Here is an 8491-nt window from a genome sequence, read left to right as displayed (position 1 = left end):
CGCCAGGTTCTAATCCCAGCTGCTCCTCTTCCAATCCAGCTCTCTGCTGTGGCCTGGGAAAGCAGTGGAAGATGGCCCAAGTCCTTGGGCCCCTGCACCCACATGGGAGACCCGGAAGAGGCTCCTGGCTCCTGACTTCAGATTGGCGCAGCTCTGGCCATTGTGGCCATCTGGGATAGAATACCTCTCTTTCTGTCTCTCCCTCTCACTGTCTGTATCTCTACCTCTCAAATAAATAAATAAAATATTTTCTTTTTTAAAAAAGTTATGTATCGCTCTTCCTGTAAGCGGCCTTAGGTGACCTGCGAAAATGGTTCGCTACTCACTGGACCCAGGAAACCCCACAAAATCATGTAAATCAAGAGGCTCAAATCTTCGCGTTCACTTTAAGAACACTGGAGAAACTGCCCAGGCCATCAAGGGTATGCAAATCCGAAAGCCACCAAATACCTGAAAGACGTCACAGTAAAGAAGCAGTGAGCCGTTCCGTCGGTACAATGGTGGAGTTGGTAGATGTGCCCAGGCCAAGCAGTGGGGTTGGACCCAGGGCTGTTGGCCCAGAAAAAGTGCCGAATTTCTGCTGCACATGCTTGAAAATGCAGAGTACTGCTGAGCTGAAGGGTTTGGGTGTGGATTCTCTGGTCATTGAGCACATCCAGGTGAACAAGGCTCCCAGGATGCACCGCCGGACCTACAGAGCCCACGGCCGGATCAACCCGTACATGAGCTCCCCGTGCCACATGGAGATGATCCTCACTGAGAAGGAACAGACTGTTCCTAAGCCAGAAGAGGAGGTGGCACAGAAGAAAAAGATATCCCAGAAGAAACTAAAGAAGCAAAGACTTATGGCTCGGGAATAAACTCAGTACAAAATAAATACGAATTAAAAGAAAAAAAAAGTTCTGTATCAATCTCCCAATTTCCTTTGGAAAAACAACAGAGCCCAACTTTCCAAGTGGTGGGCATCCCTTAGCGTGAGCTCAGCTACCCAGGCTGGACGGGGCAGAGGAGTGGGGGAGCTGAGACAGCCTTCCTGCAGCCCGAGAACCCCGTGCAGTGCGGGGCCGGCCCTGAGCTTAAAAGACCACGTGCTCCAGCCCTCCCTCCAGCCCCGGGGAGGCCAGCTCAGACCCTGGCGAGCGTTCTGGCTGTTGCCCTCAGTCGCTGCTTCCTCCGGGCTGAAAGGCAACACCTGCTCAGCCCTAGCCTCTCCTGCTGTCACCCTCCCACCTGTTCCCTGCCACAGCTCACCCTCGTCGGCACGCAAGTCCCCATGTCTTTGCACTCAGCATTCCTGGGTGTTCCAACTGCTCCTCTGGTGTGTGCTTCCTCCTTGACCCCCGGCCCCAGGAGGCAGGCAGACAATCTCCTTGACTGCTCGTTGAGCCCCCAGCTCACAGGTGCGAGCTGGAGGGGTGAGTTGGGAAGGCTCCCAGCCTGGCCCTGTCCCAATTGGTGGAAGCCCAGCAGGTGCCACCCATGCTGCCATGGTAACATGGCCACTATCTTCCAGGTTCCCTCAGATGCTTCTAAGCCGGCTAGCAGGGAGGGCCAGTTTATCACCAGGTAGCCCCCAAAAAGAACTGCCCGTTTATCCTAATTCAAACCATACGGAGATACCGCCTCCCGGTCACATCCCGGCTCTGGCACCTCCAGATGCATTCTTTTTTCTTTTTCTTTTGAAAGATTTATTTATTTGAAAGGCAAAGTTACAGAGCGGGGGTGTGAGAGAGATTTTCCATCCACTGGTTCACTCTTCAAATGGCTGCAACAGCCAAGACTGGGCCAGGCTGAAGCCAGGAGCTTCTTCCTGGTCTCCCACGTGGGTGCAGGCGCCCAAGCACTTGGGCCAGATTCCACTACTTTCCCAGGCCATTAGCAGGGAGCTGGATTGGAAGTGGAGCAGCCGAGACTCGAACTGGTGCTCGTTTTGGGGTGCTGGTGTTGCAGGTGTGGCTTAACCCGCTCCGCCAGCGCACCAGCCCCCGTTTAGTCCTTCATGCTGGGCAGGGCAGCAGGGACCAGCACGATGAGACCATCCTGCCCGCAGACCTCGCAAAGGACCAGAGGAGCAAACAGCTGATTACGATCTGGCGGGCAAGCAAAGCTGCCCTGCCTGGGAGGCAGGTGGGGGCCAGGGCCACCCCAGGTGGACGGCGCGGCCGGGGCAAGGCAGGGCAGGGCAGGGCAGCGAGCGTCTTCAGGTCTTGCTGCGTGGCCAGGCCTGTTTGGGGGTTAGGGTGGAGGAAAAGGCTACCCGTGTGACCCTGTGGGTCTGACTGGGAGTACAAAGGGCACATCCCTCAGGGGTTCCAGGTCGGAATTTGTTTTTTTCCTGAAGACTCAGGGCAGGGGTAAGTTACAAGCAGAGGGCTGCCGTCAGCAGGGGGCTCTGTGGGGCGACCCGGAGGGAGCCTGGCTGAGCTGAGGTCTACTCCAGCTTACAGAACGACAGCCCAGGGCCCCGTGCAGCACGCCGGCACGCGTCACTCAGCCGCCGCTGAGGCTGACGGTGTCCAGCAGGGTGGAGCAGAAGGCCAGGGTCTGGCCCAGCCTGGGGAGGCCTGAGGCAGGACAGCCGCAGGGGTGGTGAGATGTTCCACTCTTCACGGCTCTGAAGGGGGCACTCAGGTCATCCGCTCACTCACTGTTCACCCTCTGCCGCCCTGGTGCCCTAGCCACAGCCAGGCAAGCCCTGGGCAGGACCGGCTGGCCCTTAGCCAGCGCTAAGGGCCTGTAAGGCTTTGGGCCCTAAGTGCCTCTAGGGCTTAGCAAAGTCGGGGGGAGTGGGCAGCACCCAGGATTCAGAGGGGGCTGGAAGAAAGGCTCTCTGGAAGGGCCAGGGCCTGGCTCCCCAAGTCCTTTTGGGAGAAGCACCCACAATGACCCAGCCAAGAGGCCTTTTAGAAAATTCATCAAGAAGCAAATATTCCAAGAGCGGGCAGGGCAGTGCCGGGAGGCCCTGGGCACGGAGATGCCTGGGGCAGCGGGGTGCTGGGCAGGCAGGCTTCCGGCATCTCCCAGGGCCCATTTCTGGGGTGACGCCTGGCCCCAGGGCAAGTGCCACTCTTTGGCTTCCCCTGGCCAAGCTTGTGCAGGCTCCGTCCAGCACAGGCCCGGCTCCAGAAGCCTGTGAATATTCGACGACAGCGACTGGGGCTGTACCGAGGTGCACCGCCGCACAGTCGTTAGGTTTGCGTGTGCATTTCCTTCCAGAGCTAGGAGGCCCAGGGACGCAAGCATTTCCATCTTACGGACCGGGAGACTCAGGCTGAGAGGCGGTGCCCGCCAGTGGCCTCCACCTTCAGCCCGGTGCGCGGGATAGCAGCGCGGCGGTCATGCGTCCCCAGAGCCGGGGCTCCCTGCAGCAGTCCCGCTCGGGCCCGGCCCCTGCCTGGGCCCCCGGCAGCCAGCTCCGGCACGCGCGCGCGCCCCCTGGGCCTCCCGAGCGGGCCCCGACCGTCCCACCTGTCCCCCGATCGCGCCCGGCCGCAGCCTGGGCCCCGGCGCCATTTCTGGAGGCAGCGCGTAAACAAGGCGAAAAAGTGTTTTCTGCGCACTCCAAGGCCTTGTGCGGGGGCGGCCGTGGAGGGGGTGGGCTGGGACGGGACAGGGGCCGAGCGCAGCGGCGTCTGCCCGGGCCTGGGGCGCACAAAGGCAGCTGCGCGCGGAGCGGCAGCGCAGGGACTCCGCGCCCCGGAGCCTCCGAGCCCGGGCGCCCCGCAGCTTCCGCAGCCCGGGGACCCGCGTCCGGCCACACCCAGACACCTGGGCCGGCCCGCGCTCGGCGCCCAGGGTGCGGAGGGCTGGGCCGCCTCGCCCCGCGCTCCTTCTCCTCTGACGCTCGGCGAGAGCCCCCCCTGACCCCCGGCCCAAGGGCGGCCCACGGAGGCCTCGGCTGGACGCGGGGCCCGGCCCGGGAGGCGGTCACGTGCGCGCCGTGGGGGCGGGGAGGCCGGGCTGCACGTGCAGAGCCTGCGTGCCCTCCCTGCTCCCACCCGGGCCCGGAGCAGGGCGCACGGAGGGAGGAACGCCAGGTCCCTGCCCTGTGCGGCTCAGGAATTCGTCGCTATCAGGGCGGGTTCGGAACAGTAAGTCCTCACTAAATGGTCACGGTGGCAGGCGGCAGGGCCTGGCCCGACCTGGGAGCCGCCACAGAGGAGTTGGTGAATCTTGGGTTTTCTGCTGAGTGTCCTTGCGGAGACGTCTGCACCTCCACGAGCCCCCCCCCCCCCCCCCCCCCGGCCATGACAAGGTGGCTTTGACCGTCCCCTGCCCCTCTCCATCCTGCGGCTCAGAGACAGATCCCTGCGGCATGGCTGGGGTGGAAAACTTGAAAAAGCCGGGTAGAGACGCTCAGGCAGGTAGCCGTGGAGGGCGTGAAGGGCTAGCAGGCATGGGAGCCCAGGTGATCTGTGTGAGCCCCGGGGCGGCAGGTGGCCCAGGTGGGAGTGAGCCCGTGGTGGTGGGAATCTGACGGCGCTTGCACCTGCTGGAGGAGGGCGGGACCAGATTCTCTGCCCCCAGAGCTGTTAGCTTTGAGCGCAAAGGGCATGGGGATGAGAAACTGGGGGGCTGTTGGTGCTCATCACTGGGAGGGGGCAGGTGTGGGGAAGGGGGGAGCCTAAACGGGGTATGGCCATGTTCCATATGAGCTGCCTTTTGTTTTACTAGTTAATTTTTGTAAAAGATTTATTTGACAGGCAGAGTTACAGAGAGGCAGAGGCATAGAGAGACAGCAAGAGAGAGCTTCCATCTGCTGGTTCATTCCCCAAATGGCCACAACAGCCGTGGCTGGCCAGATGGAAGCCAGGAACCTGGATTGCATCCGGGCCTCCCACGCGGGTGGCAGGTTGCCCAGCACACGGGCCATCTTCCCCTACTCTCCCAGGTGCATTAGCAGGGTGGTAGGTCAGAAGTAGAGCGATCCACGCTCCGATGGAATGCCGGGTTACAGGCAGCGGCTTCACCCGCTGCGCCACAGTGCCGGCCCCTGAGCTGCCTGTTAGAAAGCCCAGTGGGAATGTCACAACAGTGGGTGACCAGCTCCAGCAGCTGTCAGTGTACTGGCCACCCTCTTTGAACTTGTCCTGCCTGGTTTGTTTGTTGGCTTCTCTTGAGAGGCAGAGAGAGACAAACGGCTCTCATCCACTGTCTCTGTCCCCGAGTGCCCGCAATAGCCAGGGCTGGATCAGGCCAAATCCAGGAGCCAGGTACTCAGCCCAGGTCTGTCATGCGGATGGTCATGGTCCGTACCCAAGGACTTGAGCCATCACCTGCTGCCTTCCAGGGTGCCCATCAGCAGAAAGCTGGAATTGGGAGGGAGCCAGAACTCACAGCAGACACTCTGGTCCGGGATGTGGGCATCCCCAGTGGCTTAACTACCCGGCCAAATGCCTTCCATGTGTGCCTGGTTATTTTAAAGCAAGTCTTAACATTTGTTCTATTTCTGTCATAAGGAGATTTTGGCAAGCATTTCTAAGAGATTAGGATTCATTTTCTAATACTTGGGAATTTAGTTCCGTGTCTTTCTTTTTGATTTAGTTTTTTGGAGAAAAAAGCAGAGCTAGAGATATCGTTCTGGGAGTCAGAACATGCAGCGTATTCAGAATCCTGGGATCGGCGCTGGTGGAGATAATGGCCAGAGTAGCTGGACAGAGACCAGGAGAGGGTGGCCTCCCAGAAGCCACGGGAAGAAAGTGTCCCGGGGAAGAAAGAGGGACCAAGAGTTTGAGGTGCCACTGTGAGGTCAAGGAAGAGGAAGGCAAAAGAGTGACCACTGGGCTTGGTAACACGGACACCGTTGGTGACCTTGGCAAGAGCAACCGCGCAGGAGTGACCAAGCTGGAAGCCGAGCCAGAGGGGAGAACAGGACGAGGGAGTGATAGGTTAAACCTTGAAGAATGTTTGAGTAAAAAAACTGGAAAATGAGGCTAGAGAGGGCAGGAGGTCAAGGCATATTAAAAAAAATGCAACTTTTTCTTAGAAGATGCATTTATTTATTTTAAAAGTGGAGTGACAGAGAGAGGGAGAAGGAGAGAGAACAAAACCTTCCATCCCGGGGTTCACTCTCCAAGTGCCAGCAACAGCCAACGCTGAGCCAAGCTGAAGGCAGGAGCCAGGAGCTCTGTTCAAGTCTCCCACATGGGTGGCAGGGGCCTGAGTACTTGGGCCATCATTCACTGCCTTCACAGGAACATTAACAGAAAGTTGAATTGGAAATGGAGTAGCCAGGACTCAAACCAGCACTCAGACAGAATGCGGGGTCATAAGAGTTGGCTTACCTTGTGACACCTGCCCCCACACAACATTTTAATACAGAAAAGCTGGCCGGCGCCGTGGCTCACTAGGCTAATCTTCTGCCTGCACTGCCAGCACTCCGGGTTCTAGTCCCGGTCGGGGTGCCGGTTCTGTCCTGGTTGCTCCTCTTCCAGTCCAGCTCTCTGCTGTGGCCCGGGAGGGCAGTGGAGGATGGCCCAGGTGCTTGGGCCCTGCACCCACATGGGAGACCAGGAGAAGGCACCTGGCTCCTGGCTTCAGATCGGCGCAGCGCTGGCCGTGGCGGCCATTTGAGGGGTGAACCAATGGAAGGAAGACCTTTCTGTCTCTCTCTCACTAACTGCCTGTCAAAAAAAAGAAAGAAAGAAAGAAAGAAAAGCTAAAGATAACAAAAAGATAGACCAATGCAATGATTCCAGATGCACCATCTGGCTTCAATGATTATATCTTGTTTCATCTATGCATGCCTGATTATTTCAAAGCAAATCTCAGTATTCTATTTCAATCGTAAATGGACTTCAGTAGTATATCTCAAGTAAATTAAGACTCAATCTTTAGCCCACGCCACGTCTCAATAGGCTAATCCTCCACCTTGTGGCACTGGCACACCGGGTTCTAGTCCCGGTCGGGGCTCCGGATTCTGTCCCGGTTGCCCCTCTTCCAGGCCAGCTCTCTGCTGTGGCCCGGGAGTGCAGTGGAGGATGGCCCAAGTGCTTGGGCCCTGCTCCCCATGGGAGACCCGGAGAAGCACCTGGCTCCTGCCTTCAGATCAGTGTGGTGCGCCAGCTGCAGCACACCGGCCGCGGAGGCCATTGGAGGGTGAACCAACGGCAAAAGGAAGACCTTTCCCTCTCTCTCTCTCTCTCACTGTCCACTCCGCCTGTCAAAAAAAAAAAAAAAAAAAAGACTCAATCTTTAATAGCCAAGGAACTTTTTTAAAAAAAATTCATGATACAGTTATCAAAACCTAAAAATACTAACATATTCCTTACTATCCTCTAATAGCCAGTCACAATTGCTCATGTTTTCCTGACTGTCCCATAAATGATACTGTTGTATAGCTGGTGTGTTACAGTCAGCACCCACACAAGGCCAATCAGAAGCCAGGAGCCAGGAGCTTCCTCTGGGTCTCCCACGTGGGTGCAGAGGCTCAAACACTTGGCCATCTTCCATTGCTTTCCTAGGCCATTAGCAGAGAGCTGGATCAGAAGAGGAGCAGGGGTCTGTGCTGTTGCATAGTAGTGCTGGCATCCTGTATGGGTGCCGGTTCGAGTCCCCATTGCTCCACTTCCAACCTAGCACTCTACTATGGCCTGGGAAAGCAGTGGAAGATGGCCCAAGTCCTTGGACCCCTGCACCTGTGTGGGAGACCTGGAAGAAGCTCCTGGCTCCTGGTTTTGAATCATCCCAGCTCTGGCCATTGTGGCCATTTGGGGTGTGAAACCAGCAGATGGAAGACCTCTCTCTTTCTTTCTGCCTCTGCCTCTCTGCCTTTCAAATAAATAAATAAATCTTTTAAAAAAAGAAGAGGAGGAGGAGGAGCAGCCGGGACACAAACCAGCACCCATATATTATGCCAGAGCCACAGGCAGAGACCTAATGTATTATGCCACCATGCTGGCCCCTGGTCTTTTTTTTTTTTTTTTTGTTATTTGTTTTTAAAGATTTATTTATTTACTTGAAAGTCAGAACTATATATATAGAGAGATCTTCCATCTGCTGGCTCACTCCCCAGATGGCTACAATGGTCCAGGCTGGGCAGGCCAAAACCAGGAGGCAGGAGCTTCACCCAGGTCTCCCACATGGGTAGCTGGGGCCCCATCACTTAGGTCATCTTCCTTTGCCCTTCTTGGGCACATTAGCAGGGCGCTGGATCAGAATTGGAGTACCCAGGCATGGCTCAGTTGTGGAGCAACCAGACATGGATCAGAAGTGGAGTACCCAGGCATGATGGATCAGATGTGGAGTACCCAGACATGGATCAGAAGTGGAGTACCAGACATGGATCAGAAGTGGAGTACCCAAGCATGGATCAGAAGTGGAGTACCCAGACATGGATCAGATGTGGAGTACCCAGACATGGATCAGATGTGGAGCACCCAGACATGGATCAGAAGTGGAGTACCCAGGCGTGATGGATCAGATGCAGAGTACCCAGACATGGATCAGAAGTGGAGCACCCAGACATGGATCAGATGTGGAGCACCCAGAC

General features: G+C 57.1%; 1 pseudogene; it reads left to right on the top strand.

Annotated features, from left to right (window-relative positions):
* The first annotated feature begins 295 nt into the window (after positions 1–295).
* Positions 296–861, top strand: LOC133767522 (large ribosomal subunit protein uL22-like; annotated as a pseudogene).
* The last annotated feature ends 7630 nt before the right edge of the window (positions 862–8491 follow it).

The sequence above is a fragment of the Lepus europaeus genome, chromosome 10, assembly GCF_033115175.1.
Source record: "Lepus europaeus isolate LE1 chromosome 10, mLepTim1.pri, whole genome shotgun sequence".
Taxonomy (NCBI): domain Eukaryota; kingdom Metazoa; phylum Chordata; class Mammalia; order Lagomorpha; family Leporidae; genus Lepus; species Lepus europaeus.
The sequence above is the reverse complement of the archived record's forward strand: the minus strand, read 5'-3'. Positions and strand labels throughout refer to the sequence as shown.